The following is a 20,496-nucleotide window of genomic DNA, read 5'->3' on the forward strand; positions in this document are numbered from 1 at the left end:
ATTTATAATAGCCAAGATAAGGAAACAACCTAAGTATTCTTTAGTGGATGAATGGATAAAGAATATATACAAAGTATATACTAAATATTTATTATACTATACTATATATACACTATATGCTATATGTAATTACTAGAGTAATTATATATAATATATATATATTATAATATATATATACTATATAGTATATATAGTAATTATAGTAATCTAAATATAATAATATAGTCCATATAGCAATGTATCATATATATAGTAATATATATTACTGTATATTATTATATCCCATATATAAATTATATACTATAGTAATTATATATAGTAATATATATAATGGGATACTACTTAAAAAAAAGAAATGAAATATTTCCATCTGTGACAACATGGATGGAACTTGAGGGTATTACACTAAGTCAATTAAGTCAGAGGAAAACAAATACCTTACTTATATGTGCAATATAAAAAAACAAAACAAAACAAAATAGATACAGAGAACAGAATGGTGATTGCCAAGGAGAAGGGGGATTGTGAGGTGGGTAAAAGGGGTGATAGGGATCAAGAGGTACAAACTTCCAATCATAAAATAAATAGGTGATAAGGATATAATGTACAACATGGTGACTGTAGTCAGTAATATTGTATTGCATATTTGAAAGCTACCAAAAGAGTAAATCTTAAAAGTTCTCATCACAACAAAAAAATGTTTTGTAACTTTGTTTGGTGATGGATGAACTGGCCTTATTGTGGTGATCATTACAGTGCATAAAATACTGAATGACTACGTTATACAACTGAAACTAATACAATGTTATCCATCAATTATAACTCAATAAAAATTTTAAATATAAATTCAAATCATTTTAACTATGTTTATATTTACATCATTCTGAAATTATTGGCAAGTTAAATATTCCTTATCATCAGGATAGCTACCCTAACAGAATCTCTAAACAAACTCATATAAATATTATTAGAGAAATTCCACATGTTGAGAAGGTACCAAGTGTTTAAAAAAAATCAACTACAACAACAACAACAAAAACAAAAACAAAAAAACACCAAAACCTGGGCCATTCTCATGCAGTGATTTTCCATCATACTTCCTTTAAGTGTCTGTGGGACAAATGCCACTTTTAATTATTTTAGTCCATTCTTGCACTTTGGGTTTCATAGATAATTACAGTAAAGTTACAAAAATAGAAAAGGAGGAGCACTAGCAATTATGTTATGACACTTAATCCAAAAGAAATTTAAAATTAACCAAAGTTAATTTACTCATCATTTCTTTTTTGTTCAATAAATATTGGTCACATATTACCCATGTACTAGGAAAACAACTTTTACTGATAATTATTAATTCAGGACTTACAATCAGTCATATGGGAAAATGAATATGTTTGCTTTCAAATGTTCCATAAAACAACTTATGGATTTTTAGGTCTAATGAATTCTTTTTTTTTTTTTAAACGTTTATTTATTTTTGAGACAGAGAGAGACAGAGCATGAATGGGGGAGGGTCAGAGAGAGAGGGAAACACAGAATCTGGAACGGGCTCCAGGCTCCGAGCTGTCAGCACAGAGCCCAATGTGGGGCTCGAACTCACGGACCGCGAGATCATGACCTGAGCCGAAGTCAGCCGCTTAACCGACTGAGCCACCCAGGCGCCCCTAGGTCTAATGAATTCTTAAAAATTGAGTCCTCCTTTAAAGTTGTTTAGCAATGTCTTCGTCTAAGACACAAGCTAGAAACTGTGGCCCAATGAACTTTGCCTCACACTGAGAGTAAACTGACCTTGTTTCTATATGAAGTTCAGCCAGTCATATCCTGGATTATACTCAACGAAGAAAATAGTAGAACCAAAATTTTTTCATTTAAGTGTACTTCATTTGTTCATTCTGAGAACATATACTGAGCATTATCTACATGTAAGGAACATACAGGGTCCTACAGATACAAAAGCAAATACAGTCCTTTACCTTCAATGAAATTATAATAGAAAAAAATTACACTATGTTTATTGAAATTGACAAGCTAATTCTTGCCATGAAAATGCAAAATTTACATGGAAATGCAAAAGCCAAGCATAGCTGAGGCAATTGCAATAAGGAATGTAGAGGACTTACACTATTACATATCAAGATGTATCATATAGCTATAGTAATAAAGACAATGTGATGTTGGCGTAAAAATAATGAACTAGACTCAATGGAACAGAATTCAAAGATCCACAAATAAATTCATGCATATAAGATCACATTATTTATAACTAATGTGTCACTGAAGAACAGTAGGAAAAGGAAAGTCTTTTCAATAAATGGTATGGGGACAATTGGATACCCCCCCTCCCCGACACACAAAATGAATCTTGACTAATACTACACTATATACAAAAATCAAGTCCAGATGGATTGTACATCTAAACATCAAAAGTAAGATAATAAAACTTAAAAAAAAACCTTAGAAGACAATCTTCAGAAACTTGGGGTAGACAAAGACAGGTGACAGAAAGTGCTACATAAAGGAAAAAAATGATAAATTAGGCTGCATTAAGTTTTTACAAAATTTTATGAAAAGACCAATTAAGAGAGTGAAAGGGAAAGCCAAAGAGTGGGAGAAGATATTTGAAATATGTATGTTGACAAATGACTCCCATTCTGAACATGTAAATGACTCTTACAAATCAATCAGGAAAAGTCAGGGGGAAATTAAGGGCAGAAGACTTAGCCATCATTTCACACAAGCAAACATATGAAAAAGTTCTCCAATTCATTGGAATTAAACCCACAAAGCAATTTCACAATTTATCTATCCTAATAGCTAAAATGAAAACACACATAAATTACCAAGTGTCACTGAGGATGTTCCATTCTAAGACTACACCCAATAGAAAGAGGTATACATAATTACCGAAAGATATGTGTAAGAATGTTCAGAAGTGTAATATCCTCAAACCAGACTTAGAAGTAGAATGAATAAATGTATTTACACTGTAATACTATACTGCAATGAAAATGAGCTATAGCCACATAATACAAAATGGATGAATATAATATTGAATTAAAGAAGACAGCTTCAAAAGAGTACTTATTATATGATACCATTTCAATGATGCTCAGAAGGCAAAACTAAATTAGGATAGTAGATTTTGGGATAGTGGTTACCCTTACTAGGGAGGAAGTAATAACTTGAAGGGAACAAAAGGGGACTTCTGGGTGCTCATTATGTTCTGGATATTGGATTAGATAGGTGTGCTCACGTGTACATTTTGTTAGGCTGAACATTTTAGATTTCAGCATTTTTCTCTGCATATAATGTATGCTATACTTTGATTAAAAGTCACTTTAAAAATTATACTATGGGGGCACCTGGGTGGCTCAGTCAGTTAAGCATCTGACTTTGGCTCAGGTCATGATCTCGTGATTCATGAGTTTGAGCCCTGCGTCAGGCTCTCTGCTGTCAGTACAGAGTCAGCTTCAGATCCTCTGTTCCCCCCTCTCTCTGTCCCTCCCCCTGTCATTATCATTCTCTCTCAAAGTAAATAAATAAACTTTAAAAATTATAGTATGGAAACTTCCATTTCTGGCCATGATTTCATCTCCCACTATAAACAACTGAACTTGCCCTCCCACCAAAAAAAACTAGAAAACTGGATAAAATATGGAACAGTTGCTTTCAAAAAATGGACAACCAGCAGTGCAGGATGTTTTTCCCTAAAAGAAAGGAAACAAATGAAGTTATCCTTATGATTACCCCTGCAATCCTCTTGGAAACAATTTTTAGACCCCAACCAGGAAAGAACAATCCAACCAAGGTACACTCATCTCATCAAATTGAGGAGACAAAGATTAGAGTTTAGGAAGGCCAAAGCAGCTCTAATTTGGAAGACAAAATGCTGGAGAGGAAATCAGTTATGCAGAGAAGGAGCTCCAGAAATCTTCATGGGGATCCTCTTGGTTCTTTGACAAACTGTAGGATGCACTTATGTATAATAAAATCCTACAAGACCAGGCATAGAACTTATAGGGGAACTGGAGCTAACATTCTCAGAATTCACATAGGGCTGGGAGATGTATTTCATTTTATTTTGTTCTATTCTATTCTATCTTCTTTTATTTATTTTTAATTGAATTGTAACTGGCATACAATGTTACTTTAGTTTTAGAAGTACAACATAGTGATTCAACAACTCTATACACTATGTTATGCTTACCACAAGTGTAGCTACCATCTGTCAACATACAATACTATCATAATACCATTGCCTATATTCTCTATGCTGTACCTTTCATCCTATGACTTATTCACTCCATAACTGGAATCCTGTACTTCTCACTCCCCGTCACCCATTTTACCCAATCCCCCCTGTCCTGGTAATCACCAGTTTGTTCTCTGTATTTATGGGTCTGTTTCTGCTCTTTTGGCTTGTGTGCTAATTAATCTGTTTTATTTTTTAGATTCCATATATAAGAGAATTCATATGGTATTTTTCTCTGTTTGACTTATTTCATTTAGCATAATACCTTCTATGTCCAACCATGTTGTCACAAATGGCAAGATCTTATTCTTTTTATGGTTGAGTAATACTCTTCTTTATCTGTTCATCTGTCGATGAACACTGAGTTGCTTCCATATATTGGTTATTGCAAATAATGCTACAATAAGCAGAGGAGTGCTTATACCTTTTTGAATTAGTGTTTTCGTTTTCTTTGGGTAGATACCCAATAATTGAATTAGTGGATCATATGGCATTTCTATTTTTAATTTTTTGAGGAAGCTCCACGCTGTGTTCCACAGTGGCTGCACCAGTTTACGTTCCTACCAACAGTGCATGAGAATTCCCTTTTCTCCACATTCTTGCCAACACTTGTTATTTCTTGTCTGTTTGATTCTATCCATTCTGAAAGATGTAAGGTGATATTTCATTGTGGTTTTGATTTGCAGTTCCCTGATGATTAGTGATGCTGAACATCTTTTTATGTGTTATTTTAAATAGCCAGACTAGAGAGATGTCATTGAAAATATGGAGCATTCAGTGAAGACTACAGATGGGTTACAACTTTTAGCAGGACTCAACTAGCTTCAGAATAAGAGACACTCTAAATCCATCCTTAAAAACTTAAAAACAAGCTTCAAAACAATGAATATGATCCATGAGTAACGTAACTGCCTGAAAAACAAACTAAAATCACTTTTTTAAACAACAACTCTATACATTAGTGAAATACAATCATTCAATAATGTAGCATTTACAATGTCCAGCATCCAATGAAAAATAAGAAAGATGCTGCAAAACATGACCCACATCCAGGAGAAAAATTGGTCCACAGAAACAGATTCAGAAATGAGAGATAATGAAATTAGCAGACAAAGACTTTAAAGCAGCTATAATAAATATGGCCAAGGGTTTAAAGAAAAACTATAAATCATGTATTTAATAAGCACAAAAAATCAAGCAGAATAAAGAAAATGAAAACCACTGAAAGACAAATTATATCCAAATTGCTACAAAGGAATGACAAAGAGAAAATCTCAGGGGTGCCTGGATGGCTCAGTTAAGTGTCTGACTCTTTGGGTTCAGGTCATGATCTCATGACTCATGAGATTGAGCCTCATGTCCAGCTGCTTGGGATTTTCTCTCTCACTCTCTCTGCCCCTCTCTTGCTCACACTGGCTCTCTCTCTCTCTCTCTCAAAGTAAATAAATAAATAACAAAAAAGAGAAAATCTTAAATGCAACTCTCCCCAAAGACATACATGCAGAAGAACAAAGATGAAAACGATGATAGAATTCTTACCAGAAATTTTAAGCCAAAAGCAATAGACAAATATCTTTAAAGTACTGATAGAAAAGAAATGACAGCCTAGATTTCCATTTCTAGAGAAAAATGTTTTTTAAAAAGCAAAACAAAGATTTTCCACAGAAAATTTGAGAGCACTCATTGCCTGCATCCCCATGTATATGATAAGAAATATTAAAGTCCTACAGGCAAAAGGAAAATCATAGCAGATGGAAATTTATATCTACACAAGTAAATGAAGAACATCAGAAGTGATAAATGTGTGAGTAAATATAAAAGAATTTTTCTTATTTTGAAATTTTACTTAACAATAGATTGCTTCAAGCACAAAATAGTACAACGTAAAGTTTATAACATATGTAGAAGTAAGGATCATGACAGTAGTAGCACAAAGGAATGGATGCCAAAAATAAAAACATTCTGTGGTGAGGTCCTTACATAATATGGAATGTGGTACATTAGTTAAGGCAGACTAAATTAAAAAACATGTAAAAAAAAAAAACCATGTCGTGAACTCTTAAGCAAGAACTTAAAAATAAAGCAACTTCATGATTACAAGATGCCTTTGGATTTATCTGTGTCTCCTTTGATTCTTTCATCAATATTTTACAGTTTTCAGTGTGCAAGCCTTCCACCTCCTTGGTTAAGTTTAGTCCTAAGTATTTTATTCTTTTTGATGTTATTGTAAATGGGATTCATTTCTTAATTTCCTTTCAGATAATTCATTGTTAGTGTTTAGAAATGTAACTGATTTTTATATGTTGATTTTGAATCCTGCAGCTTTCCTGAATTTATCTGTTAGTGCTAACAATTCTTTGGTAAGGTTTTTAGGGTTTGCTATGTATAAGATTATGTCAACTGCAAACACAGATAATTTACTTCATCCCTTCAGATTTGGATGCTGTTTATTTCTTTTTCTTGCCTAATTGCTCTATCTAGAACTTCTAGTACTGTGTGGATTAGAAGTGGTAAGAGTAAACATCCTTATCTTGTTCCTGATTTTGAAGAAAAGTTTTCAGTTTTTTACCATTCAGTATGATGTTAACTATGAGCTCATCATATATGACCTGCATTATGTTGAGGGACATTCCATCTGAATGTTTGTTCAGCATTTTTATCCAGAAAACATACTGAATTTTGTCAAATGCTTTTTCTGCATCTATTGAAATAATTGTATGATTTTTATTCTTCATCTTGTTAAAGAGGTATATCACATTTACTGATTTGCATATATTGAACCATTTGTGCATCCCAGAGATAAATCTTTCTTGATCATGGTATATGATGCTTTTAATGTATTGTTAAATTTGGTTTGCTAGTATTTTGTCAAAAAATTTTGCATTTATTTTCATAAAGAATATTGGATGAGGGTTTTTTGTTGTTGTTATTGTACTGTCTTGGTCTGGCTTTGGATTGATAAAAGAAATTAAAGAAGAAATAAATAAGTGGGAAGACATCCCATCTTCATGAATTGGAACACTCAATATTGTTAAAATGTTTATACTGCTCAAAGCAATCTACAGATTCAATGCTGTTATTATTCAATGTATAAATAAACCCATGCGTCTAATCTTGAACAAGGATGCCAAGAATACACAATGGAGAAAGATAGTCTTTACAACAAATGGTGTTTGTAAAACTGAATATCAAAATGCAAAGGAATGAAATGGAATACTTACCTTATACCATATACAAAAATCAACTCAAAATGGATTAAAGAGTTAAATATAAGACTTGAAACCATAAAATTTCTAGAACAAAATAAGAAAGCCTCATGACATTGTTCTTGGCAATGATTTCATGGATATGACACTGAAAGTACAGATAGCAAAAGCAAAACTAGGCAACCGGGATGACATCAAATTAAAAAGCTTCTGGACATCAAAAGAAGCCATCAGCACAGTGAAAAGGCAACCTAAGAATGGGAGAAAATATCTGTAAACCACACATCTGATAGGGGGTTAATTTTCAAATATATATATGGAACTCTTATAATTCAATAGCAAAAACAAAACCAAAAGAAAATACAAAATAAACAAAAAACAAAAAAACAAAAACAAAAACAAAACAATAACCTGACTGGAAAATATCTGAAGGACTTTGGATAGACATTTCTTGAAAAAAGACATAAAAATGGCCAACAGGTATATAAAAAAGTGCTCAACATCATTGTCAGGGCAATGCAATTTAAATTCACAGTGAGATACCATCTCCCATCTGTTAGGATGGCTACTTATCAAACCAAATCAAACCAGAACAAAAGATAACAAATGTTGGTGAGGTTGTGGAGAAACTGGATCTCTGGTACACTGTTGGTAGGAATGTAAAATGGTGTAGCAGCTATGGAAAACAGTATGGAGGTTCTTCATAACATTTAAAATAGAACTACCATATAATTCACCAATCTCACTTCTGAGTATGTGCCCCGCCCCCCCCAAATTGAAATCAGGATCTTGAAGAGATAATCTGCATGCCCATATTCATTGCACCACTATTCACAATAGCCAAGATATGAAAACAACCCAAATGTCCATCAAAAGACAAATGAATAAATAAAGTGTGGTATATACATACAATGGAATATTATTCAGACTTAAAAAAGAAGGAAATCTGGGGCGCCTGGGTGGCTCAGTCGGTTAAGCGTCCGACTTCAGCTCAGGTCACGATCTCACGGTCCGGGAGTTCGAGCCCCGCGTCGGGCTCTGGGCTGATGGCTCAGAGCCTGGAGCCTGCTTCCGATTGTGTGTCTCCCTCTCTCTCTGCCCCTCCCCCGTTCATGCTCTGTCTCTGTCTCAAAAATAAATAAACGTTAAAAAAAATTAAAAAAAAAAAAGAAGGAAATCTTACCATTTCTGAGAACATGTGGACCTGGAAGACATTATGCTAACTGAAATAAGTCAGTCATAGAACAAATACTGCAAGATTCACTTATATGAGGTATCTAAAATGGTCAAATTTACAGAAGCAGAAAATAGACTGGAGGTTGCCAGGGAATAGGGGCAGGGAGAAATGGGGAGTTGTTCAGTGGATGTAAAGTTTCAGTTACGCTAGATAAGTAAGTTCTAGAGATCTGCTATACAACATAGTACCTATAGTTACCAGTGTGGTATTGTGCACTTAGAAATTTGTTGAGTATAGATTTCATGTTAAGTGTTCTTCACGCACACACACACACACACACACACACATGCACACACGAACACAAGGAGACTTCTGGAGTTGTTTACCCTGACTGTAGTGATGGTATCATGGGTGTATGCATATGTTCAGGCTCATCAAATTGTATACATTAAATATGTGCAGTTTTTTATATCAGTTGAAGCTGAATAAAGCTATAAGAAATAAAACAAAGATGTATAGTTAATGAAGTAATAATGATGATAAAATAAAATAGTAAAAAATACTCAATCTGAAAGAATGCAAGAATAGAGAGATAAAGAACAAATAAAAGCAGAATACAGAGAAAATCAGAAGAGTCATCCTTAATCCAACTATATCAATAATTATAGACAGAACTGGAAATAGAAATATACAAACTCACATATATACTTAGTTGAAGACAGAAAATAAGCAAGTATATGGAAGAGTTGAAGATCATCAATATGACCACACAGACATCTATAAAACCCTCCACTCAACAACTGCAGGATACATATTCTTTCAAGTACACATGAAACATTTACCAAAATAGACCATATTCGGGGTCACAATATTAGTTTTAATAAATTCAATAAAATTGAAATCCGAGAAAGTATGGCCTCTGAATAAAACTAAATTAAATTAAAAATCAATAATAAATAGATATTTGGAAAATCCCTAACTATCTGAAAATTAAAGAACACAATTCAAAAATACTCATGTCACAAAGAAGAAATCATAACAGAAATTCAAAAGTATTTTTAACTGAATGATAATGAAAACGCAACATATCAAAATTTGACCTTGGGGTAGGCAACAATTTCTTAGCTAACACAAAAAAAGCATTAATGGTAAAAGGGAGAAAATGGTGATTAATTTAAACAAAGACATTTGAGGGAGAGCAGAGGAAGAAGACCCTTGGAAAAAGAAGAAAGATAAATCAGTAGAAGTGGGTGGGACACTAGGAGGGAACTTTTCAGAACTATCTAAGACAAGAAGAGTGCATTTCCTTAAGATGCCAAATAAAACTAAGAGGTCAGATAAAAGAACAAGTAGAGAGGGCAGGGAACCATGGGTAATGAAACTCACTAAAATGAGTATGTGAAACAGCACCTGGGTGAAAACCAGCCCAGTGGATTTGGAAGAGATCATTACTTAGAACACTGGCACCTAAAGAAGTTTGAGTATTTAACTACATTGGCACTTGCAGATTAAATATTTTGGAAAACATTCTTTTTTCAAAAAAATTTTAATGCTCATTTATTTTTGAGAGAGAGAGAGAGAGAGAGAGACAGAGAGAGAGAGAGAGAGAGAGAGAGCCAGTAAGGGGCAGAGAGAGAGAGAGGGAGACACAGCATCTGAAGCAGGCTCCAGGCTCTGAGCTGTCAACACAGAGGCCGACGCGGGCCCAAGCCCACAAACCGTGAGATCATGACCTGAGCTGAAGTTGGACGCTCAACAGACTGAGCCACTTAGGTGCCACAAATACTTTGGAATACATTCCTAACCATTATACACTGCCCACCCCACTCCCACCCCCAACCAAAAGAATGAATTGTACAAACTATCTTCTCTGCTTTCTCTGCTTTAAAACTAAAGAGTGCATTTACGTAGTAATTCTCTATCACTGAAAAGCTATAATAACCAAGCCCTTGTAGAACACGTCTCATTTCTTCAATTTGGCACTTTAGAAGTATTTCCTAGGTTGTATTGATGCCACTGATGATGAAAATAAGTCAAATTATTGAATTTATAAAAAGATACCTTAGACATTTGAACAAAACTGAACATTTTCAATAAATCTTTAGCTATTTCAATACAGAGATAGCCTGAACCTGTTGTTGCCACTTATTCTTTCTTCCAAGAGTCACATTTATGTTTGGAGTTTTAAAGACTAAAAGTGAATGGACAGAGGGGCTTCTCTCCTATTTTGTTTTCCAGGCAGATGAGAATTTTGACAGATCTGCAGCAGGGCTAGGCATTTCCCATGGAAGTCTGTAGCAACAGTATGCATGTGAGATTTTTGATTGTGTCCCTATTTTCTTAATATAGATTCGGATACCAGAATCTACTTCAACAGGAAATAGGCAGCTGTACTAATATGGACAGTCAGCTCAGTATATGGTTTGTACAGTATGTAGTTTGTGTGAGAAAACTTCATCTTTTAAAGCAAATTCATTATATCCACAGTGTCCTTGTCTAATCCAAGCATGGAAAATAACAACTGACCACTGACTAGAATCCAGCTTTATACATGTCCCCCAAAATATGAATAATGAAGTATCTGCTCTGTGGTGTCTATAATCACAGCACCAACAGCTAATGGCCTCTGCAGTCAAGTATGAACAACTACTTGGAAAAAGAGATCTTTCTATTCCTTTTACTGTATGTAAGCCAGACTTCATTAGGTATTCTTGGTACCTAGCATATAAATTGAGGCAAGGGAAGCTAGGGCCCCACAACAGTGATTTCTTAATGACACCTTAGAGGCCCAGAAGCATTAGTGCTGACTTCCTAAGGCATCTAATCTTTCCCAGGGAGAGGTTTTCCCTCCTGATATAGTCAGGCTCATTATGACAACATCCAGTTGATACCCTTATCTTTAAAACAACTAAGAATCATTCATAAGTCCTGGCAATAGTTGCAACAGAAGAATTTATAATAGTCATGTGTAAAAAATAAACAGGTACTCCAAAGAAGACTAATTTACCTACAGAATAATGCCAGAAACATTAAACGTGATAGTTTTGCTTTTAAATAAAATGTAGTTAATTTGATTACTATTTTGTTTTTTGCCAGATTTCAATCAATTTTTATGGCAGGATTAAGTTTCGAAGTAGAGTGTTGTTTTTGTTTTTGTTTTTTAAATAATGGAAGCACTTTTCCAACCTTTACCATGGTTAACTAATGGGAGGTTAGTGTTGTACATTATGGATCTACGTTGATCCTCAGACGTATTTACCCAAAATGCGTGCACATTTAGGTCTGGGTTACAATGACTAGGTATGTGTATTGCAGACTCTCATTAATTCATAACAGCTTAGATTGTGATTTTTATTTGGCATCCTACTGTGGAACCCAGTAGAGAATGCCGAAATGCTCAGCTAAACATTTTCAAATCCGTGACTCTCCATCTGGTTATTCAATCAGGAGAAAATCCCTGCAAAGAAAATCCTCTTCCTAGAGGTACCCCATTTTCCTGGCTAAGAATCATTCTGGAGAAATGCGAACAGTTTGCCTAGTTGTTCAAAAAGTTTATTTGTAGGAAAAACTAACACTATAAATATCAACAGCACTTAAAGGGAAGTAAAGAAAATTCCCTCATTCTGCATAATGGCAGGCTTGTTAGGAGTGACTACACATAGAAAATGGAACTCTTGCATTTGTTATTTTTGAGCATTCTTTGAAAACTTCAAGTCACATAAAATAATCTCACATGACTCTATTGACAAATAAGGAATAGCTACATTAATATTGTCATGTTTTATAGGATGTCCGAAGTGATAGTAATTTAGTACCTAACACCATTGTAAGGCCACTACAAAAAATAAATTGAAAAAAAAATCTGCTCTAAACAAGAAAGCATATACTGAGGTTCCTGGAAAAGAATAAACTATCTGCATGATGCCTGGGACATAGTAGTCTGTAATGAATATTTGTTAAATGAGTACTGGAATGGTCCACTCATAGTTCATAGGACTTTGGTTCCCAACAAAAAGGCAGAGAATTAGATTCCCATCTTAAGTAATTTTTAACAGGGCCTTTTATGGATATATTTTACTTGGGTTAATAATATTTTTTAATGTGTTTTTCATTGCTTTAGTTCATTGGCTATCCCTGACTTGGAGAAGAATGGGAAAAGTAAACACTGCAATTATTTTTTTCTTCTTAAAAAATAAGTCTGTTTCCAATTAGAGAATATTGGATAAAAGAAGATTTCATATGTATGATAATGAAAAGTTGATAGGAATCGTATGAGTTAGAAGTAACGGACTTGGCTATAATATTAAATAGAATAAACATCATGTAAATATTGGATGTTGGGAAACAACATCCAATGGTTTTACATTCAAAGTGGTTCTATAATTATTTTATCATTAAGATATGGGAAGAAATTTTTTGAGAAACTCACCTTGATTCACTTAAAAGGAACTATGACAAGAGGTTGTAATATCAAGTCTTTCCTCCTCTCTATGTGCAATCATTCCTCCTTTGAGAGCTACAGTCTATTCTTTCATGCTCTTGAATCTAAGCTGCTCTATAAGTGCTTTAATCAACAGGAAGTGATATCTTTTGACTTCCAAGATTAGGTTGTAAGAAGACTTGTAGCTTCCACCTGGTCTCTTGGAACACTCACTCTGGGGGAAGCCAACCACCACGGAAGAAGTCCAACCACCCTGAGAATGCCATGCTGTGAGGAAACCCAACACAGTCATGTGAAGAGGACTCTTGAGAGAGAAATGTCAACCAGTTATTATGGTCTGGCACCAGACATGTGAGTTAAGAAGTCTTCTGATGGCACTAGTCTCAACTGCATTTTGGTGCGCTCCAAGTGAGAATTGCCTTGCTTAGCTATCAATCCCCAGGAAAAGAAGACATGTTAATAAGTTGTTGTTTTAAGCCATTAATTCTGGCCAGCTAAAGAACACCAAACAAAATCAGCATTAGTGAGCTTTCAGAATAATATTTAACATTCTTCTATTACTGAATGTTTTAAAAACTAGTGAGACTTCAGAATAAAATAAGGTAAGAACCTAACTAATGTCACTATTCCACAAGTTGTTAAAATTAGAAAACTGAGCTGCATTAAACTCTGAACTTTCTTTTTTTTTTTTTCAAATTTTTTTTTAACGTTTATTTATTTTTGAGACAGAGAGAGACAGAGCATGAATGGGGGAGGGTCAGAGAGAGGGAGACACAGAATCTGAAACAGGCTCCAGGCTCTGATCGGTCGGCACAGAGCCCGACGCAGGGCTCGAACTCAGGGACCACGAGATCATGACCTGAGCCGAAGTCAGCCGCCCAACCGACTGAGCCACCCAGGCGCCCCTAAACTCTGAACTTTCATTCAGTCCCCTTATCCAACCAATCCCCGAATTCTTTACAGTCTGTCTTAATATCACTCGATTCTATCAGTTCCTCCTCATCCACATTGCCACTGCCTTGTATCAGATTTGAACTTTTTGTTTAAATTACACAACTAGTATTCCTTCCTTCAGACCATCTAAACCCCTTCAAACCCGCACTCTACCATCTACAACCCAACCCCATATCTACCCTCCACACCACTACCATAACAACATTTTCACACCAAATTCAAGCTTCTCATCTTTCTCCCTAAATCCTCCAATGGCTCTCCATAACTGTTACAATGAAATTTAACCTCCTCAATCTAATACACAAGGGCCTTCATGATCTAGCAACCTCTTACCTCTCAAGTCTCATCCCCCACCATATTCCTCCTCATGTGTCCATCGACATACACCAAACCTCTTGTAGCTCTCTGAGGGAGTAAGGTACCTCAGTACTGGCTTTCCCAAATGCTCTGTGTTCTGCTTATGAGACCCCATCCTTCTGCTTTTTCAACTACTTAACTCCTATTCATTTTTCAAAATTAGGCTAAAAAAATCACCTCTTCTAGCGAAATTTCCCCTAACCGGTCCATCTAATTTTGACACCTCTTCTCTGGGCTCCAATGTCCTCATTTGCTTTTCTACTGGTTAGTTCAGTACACCTTGAATTAATTTCCTGCTTCTCCTATTTGCCTGACAAACATTAGGCCCTCAATAAATATTCCTTGAAAGAATAAACGGATTATTGAAAGCCATGATATTTTCATTTATGTAATGAAAAAATCCTAAATACCACTTCCAACTGTAAGTAGGAAATTGTTTTTCTGAGGAGGAATATGCAACTCAAATTAGAGGCAAATGAGACCACTTCTCAGAAGTGGTCACCTTAGAGAGGATGAGACAGCTTGCCAGACAGAGTGGAGAGCAGGGATGTCCCAGCAGAAGGAAAAGCCTTTGCAAAGGTGTAGAGGTGAGAGAGAAAACGAGAGTTCAGGAAACATAAATAGATCAGAATGACAAATGCTTCATATTCTGAAGAGCAAAATGTGAGGTTGGTATGATGGGCAGAAGCCAGAAGATGGGAGGCTCTGGGAAGGACGTACTTTATTGTGTAGACAATGGAGAACCATTAAAAGATTTTAAGCAAAAGAGAAACGTTTGGGGTTACATGTTAGGAAGCAAAAGTATGGAAAATTGATTAAAGGAGGGATAGAAAGCAGAGAGGAGCCTGTAGGAGTCTAATTCAGTAATTCAGGTAAATACAAAAGACATGGTATTAGAATTGACAGAATTTGTTAACTGACTGGATATAAGGGATGGGCAACTAAAATGTCTCTAAGAATTTTGCTCTGAGTCCTTTCATCAATGGTAATGCCAAATTAAAATAAAGTGAAATTAATTTCCAAGGATTTCTGAGAATTTAATCATGCATTTTGAGCTAGAGACATTTTGTAATACAAGGGGCATGATGTTTTCAAAGAGATGATTCTGACACTGGTGTCCATTTGCCATAAAATAATCATGAAATTTGATTTTGGGGGGTTATGCTGATAATTCTCTCTTTAAACTTTCCGCACTTCAGTCTTGCAAATTCTTCCATGCAAATAAGAAAAAACATGTGCCTCCTAGATAATTCAATGAAGCAATTTAAAAGTAAATTTGTCTGTGTGGCAATTTGTGACTCCTAAAGGTTCAGTGAAATACGATCTTCATTTCCTCCTCTATTAAAAAAATTTTTTTTAAGCAGAAGGTTTAAATGATTTCAAATGGCTCTTTCAGCTCTAAAGATCAATAACTCCATAAGTCAGAACACTTGGTTGGAGCTGCATTCAACCCAGATCAATGGTTGATCCTCAACAAGAACCAAGGGATTTATGGTGGAGGTAGGTTGTCCTATTTAAGCACTTCCTGCTGAGTGAAGTAGTACTTCCTTTTATTCGTCTTAATAGTCTTCTGTTCTTTATTGTGCTACTTTTTAATGAGGTGTTTTCATTTGTTTAACAAATATTTATTGAGTGCCTACTATGTGCCAGGCACCACATTAGGTGCTAGAGAAAAAATAAATAAAATGAGACATGCTCCCTTGCTCCCTTCTGTTGCACCTTTTTTAAACTGTAAACCATATTCAAGCCAAAATACACCATCTTATAAAGTAATATTTATCACGTACATGATCCTTCTCTAGGAACCATGCCAGGCTACCCCATTAAACTTGATGGGCCTGAGAATAGTAAAACTATACTCTGTATAATGTATTTATAGTATATAGCAAGGCAACAAGGTCCCCTGAGAAGGGAAGGCAGGAAAACTGAAAAATCATCATGAGTGCACTTGGAACTCATAGAACATTCACAAGCTCCCTGACTACTTTGTGACTCCATTTCTTTACCTATAAAATGGAGATAATAAGGCTTACTTCTAATATTCCTCACAGGATATTATAAGGATTAAATAAGTAAAAGCACATTAAATACTTTGAGCTTTTAAAAAAAAGCATTAAATAAATATTAGGTATTGTTGTTTGGTAGCATTAAATAAAAGCACTTTAAAGTGAAAGCCTACTGTAGCTATTCTAATGGAAGTTTAAATCCCAAGATGAAAACAGCATGAGTTGAATAATGAACATCAGGATACACCCCTAATTAGATCTAATTAGAAACTAAAATTAAAACTGGAATTAGCTGCATGACTGAAAAATGGTTTCTCACACAGGGCAGAACTTACAAGATGTCTAGTTTGTGTCTATAAAGTCAGGAAGGCGACCATGAGCCCCATCTGGTTTGAGCACTCTTGGATTCTAAAAATGAGTCTTCATCTGATTCGCAGCTTTCAGAGAGAAACTCCTAATTGGTGGGAGTCATGCCCTCATTGAAGATTATACCATCAACTCTCCAGTGCCAAAGCAAAGACATTTCCACACCAGGATATTCGATGCATGTCTTCTTCAACAGCAGAACCACTGGTCAATCTTGAGAGGTCAACTGTAATGAAATCCCTCTGTCTCTTCTCAAAACTTTGCGTGGTTTTGTTCAAATGTTCTGTTATAAAATACCCAGGCCTTTGAAGAAGATAATTTCTCACGTGATGTTCTTGCTAACATACTCAAGGTTAAAGCAGATAGGGAGCGATAGGGAGACAGAGAATCCCAAGCAGGCTTCACACTGTCAGTGCAGAGCAGAGCTTTATGCAGGGCTGGACCTCACGAACCATGAGATCATGAGCTAAGCCAAAAATCAAGAGTCTGATGCTCAACCAACTGAGCCACCCAGGTGTCTCTGAGAAGCTAAACTATTAAGACCTCCACCTGCCACCATATTAGAACTATCTCTAAGCTCAGCAAGAGGAATCAGGAAACTGTTCAGTCCATTCCTTTGAGTCCTAGGTGGAAATCTTCCTGATTAGGGAACAGATAGCAATATCACAGTACAGCTTTCTCTTTCTGCATCAGCACTATAGATAAGAAGATAAAGGAGAGCAGAGTGGGGTTTCCTTTTTCTTTTCACCTTACTCAGAATAATTCTTTTGGTTACCGAAAGAGGGAATGAGTGGTAAGGATGGGTGAGGAGATTTTTGGATTCTAATAATCCAGCACCAGAAGATTCTCTGATGCTAAGTGTGGCTGAAAGTTGAAAGCAAGCCTTCAGGATATGCTTTTAACTACAAGCCAGCATTCAGGGAGAGCGGATAAAGGAGAAAGATTAGTTAGAAAAATACCAAACTTTAACTCGATTTTTAAGTTCTAAAATAATGTTTTTAAAATCTGTATTTGGTTAAACCAAAATTGTTTAAAAAATAGGTTTATTCATTTGACAAGTGGAAATTACATTATTGTTGATCTTTTAGGACTTGGGTAGAGAACTGCTGTCTGACTCTCAGGCAAAGCAAATGCTTTTTACTATCCGATTATAATCCAGCAGACCTCACATACTTCTGTTGAAAGGTAAATAAATCTCTTTAGGCAGGTGAATCTCTCTATAATTAAAGAATCTAAGCAAAAGAAAGCCCACAAATTCTAGTTAGTTACACAACTTTCTGAACAATACATTCCAGAGTCTTAAAATTCTTAGACTCAAATTCTTCTTACACCAAATCTGTATGTATTTTATCTTGGGAGATAAAAAAATTTTAAAGTATGTCATCCCTTGGGAATTAACTCTTCCTTTATATTAAAGCTATAAATCACCAACTACCAACCACTGACTGAAATTAATGATCCTAGTTCCTATGCCATTTCCACTTAACTTCCAATTCTCCAGGACTTACAGGGTGAAAAGAAGGTGGTAGAACTTACTGCTTTTAGTTTAAATATATAGTTAAGTATAGTATAGTTAAATATATAGTTATAGTATAGTTAAAATATACTTGTTAAAATCCTCAATCTTTCTAATTAGATTTTACACACACACACACACACACACACACACTCACTCACTCACTCACTCCTCAGCTGAGATTTTGGAACTTTTTATATGCCTAGTTATCTTTTATTTCCAACACCTTGTTCAAGATATATTTATTAAGATTTGTTAAGCACCTACTATGTTTTCTATGTACTATTTCCATTTTAGTAGCCTTGCTTCTTCACATTTATGACTTGCATTCCACAAGATACTCCCAACAGTCTGCCCAGCACCACACCCTGCAAAAGCAAGCAAGCAACAAGACCTAGCAGCTAAAACCTTGTGGTTCCTCCTCCTTCTCTTGAGGGCTGTCACCAGGGCTCTCAGTAATTCTATCAGCACATTCTAAATGGGGAAGATAATTCAAAAGATTCCAGAATGTTCTCAATCCAGTCTTAATTCCTTATTTTACCACTGCCACCTCCAAATGACTATTCAGATCCTAAACCTATGAACTGGTGTAGATTTTCTAATTGTCCATACAATATCCAGAACACTGTTCTGGCTAAGCTTTGTAATGTTTCCCAGGAATCTCCCAACAGGATAATTTTGAATCATAATTAAATTTCTCTATCCCTCATATCTTTCCATTTTAACTTATTCTGGCATGGAGCAAGCTGTGGCCAGGCAGAGCTGACTCAGAGCTTGACTTGAGAGGTCCCCCGACCCTGATTTTAATATGGAAACTATTTAAAAAGGGTTCTCTTACCTGGACTATGTGAAAGGTGACATTACTGTGCACACTATAATTCTCTTTCTAGGTTAGCTCTGAGAACTAACTTATGTTTTTAGGAGCAAACAGGTTTATATGGGAGCCATTGAATATCTACATTCACCTTCATTTTTTAGTGGAATAAATAGATCCACATTATTCCATCATCATTGTTTAACGTCTGATTGGTTAGATGGTTTAACTAAGTTTTCCTCACTGCCAGGAAACAGAATAAAATTTGAAACAGAATAAAACACTGTTTGCAAATCTAGTAAAGAAACCTGGAGGGGGAGTACCCTCACGCACTCTCATGATAAACGTTTTTTATATCTAATTCTGAGATTCTAACGAAAAAATATGTATGGTTACAGATTTTTCATCTTCTCAATTTTAAATTTCAGAGTGTCTGTAAAATAACACCATTTTGAATTTTTTTTTAAAGACAAATATATTTGGATACTCAAAAACCACCTTAAAGAATCCTAAAAGTTTAAAGAGTAGAAATTCTGCATGGTTTAGATGTCAAGGAAGAAACAATTTGTTTCTAAATAATGGGATAGTCACTCCAGGGTAAGTATTTCACATTTCCTTCAGCTACTGGTTCTGATTTTTTTATCTATGAGTACTATCAGTGTTGCAAACCACAGGCCTGCAATCACAGAGGTTGAGAAAACCCCATCAGGGAAAATCAATCCTAGTCAGGCTAAAGAAACATCTGCATTTCTTCCAAGCTGAATCACAAACAGTCCACACCCATCGTGATCCCTCTTCAAATAATTTCTTCATTTACCTGTGTGGCACTTCCTGAAAGTAAGGAATGGGCTTGACTGGATGAGCTATTATCTCATTAGGATTTGTGAAGCACCCAAACAGACTGGAATGCTTTTCATGAGCAACCCCCCCCCCCCCCACAGCCCCTCTCCATTTCCCGTACCAGGGCCACCTTTTGTACTGTTTGCCTTTTCTCAGTTTCTGTGTTGCTCAAGGCAGATAGATAAGCCCTTTAAATGATTACTACCACTCTGCATTAGCTTTCAAAGCCACTGACAATTTTTCCATGTTTGGTAACTGATTTGTGATAGAAGTGTTGACAACGTAAAGTGATAACTAAACCACAGACCAGAACTTCTCGGAATGAATGGAGATCACCCAACAGTTCTCTGGGAATCTTTTCCTAAGGATTTCACCCACAGATCTGTTCAAAACATATGTGAATTGTAAGACAAGATCTATTTTCATTGTTCTTCAACCCACAGGAATACCAAGAACAATTATATAGTTATATACATACTGGAGTTTTTTTGATTTCAATATGATGGTTTTAAAATGAATTTTATTTTTCCTCTTTCTCCTTTTAGATTATCCAGAAGAAAATTATAT

The 20,496-nt window shown here is 35.3% G+C and overlaps 1 protein-coding gene across 1 annotated transcript in view; it reads right to left on the reverse strand.

Annotated features, from left to right (window-relative positions):
• Positions 1 to 20,496, reverse strand: part of SLC25A21 (solute carrier family 25 member 21) — a 485,962-nt gene that overhangs the window by 230,940 nt on the left and 234,526 nt on the right. The window lies entirely within an intron of this gene.

Source organism: Panthera leo, chromosome B3, assembly GCF_018350215.1.
Source record: "Panthera leo isolate Ple1 chromosome B3, P.leo_Ple1_pat1.1, whole genome shotgun sequence".
NCBI classification, from domain to species: Eukaryota; Metazoa; Chordata; class Mammalia; order Carnivora; family Felidae; genus Panthera; species Panthera leo.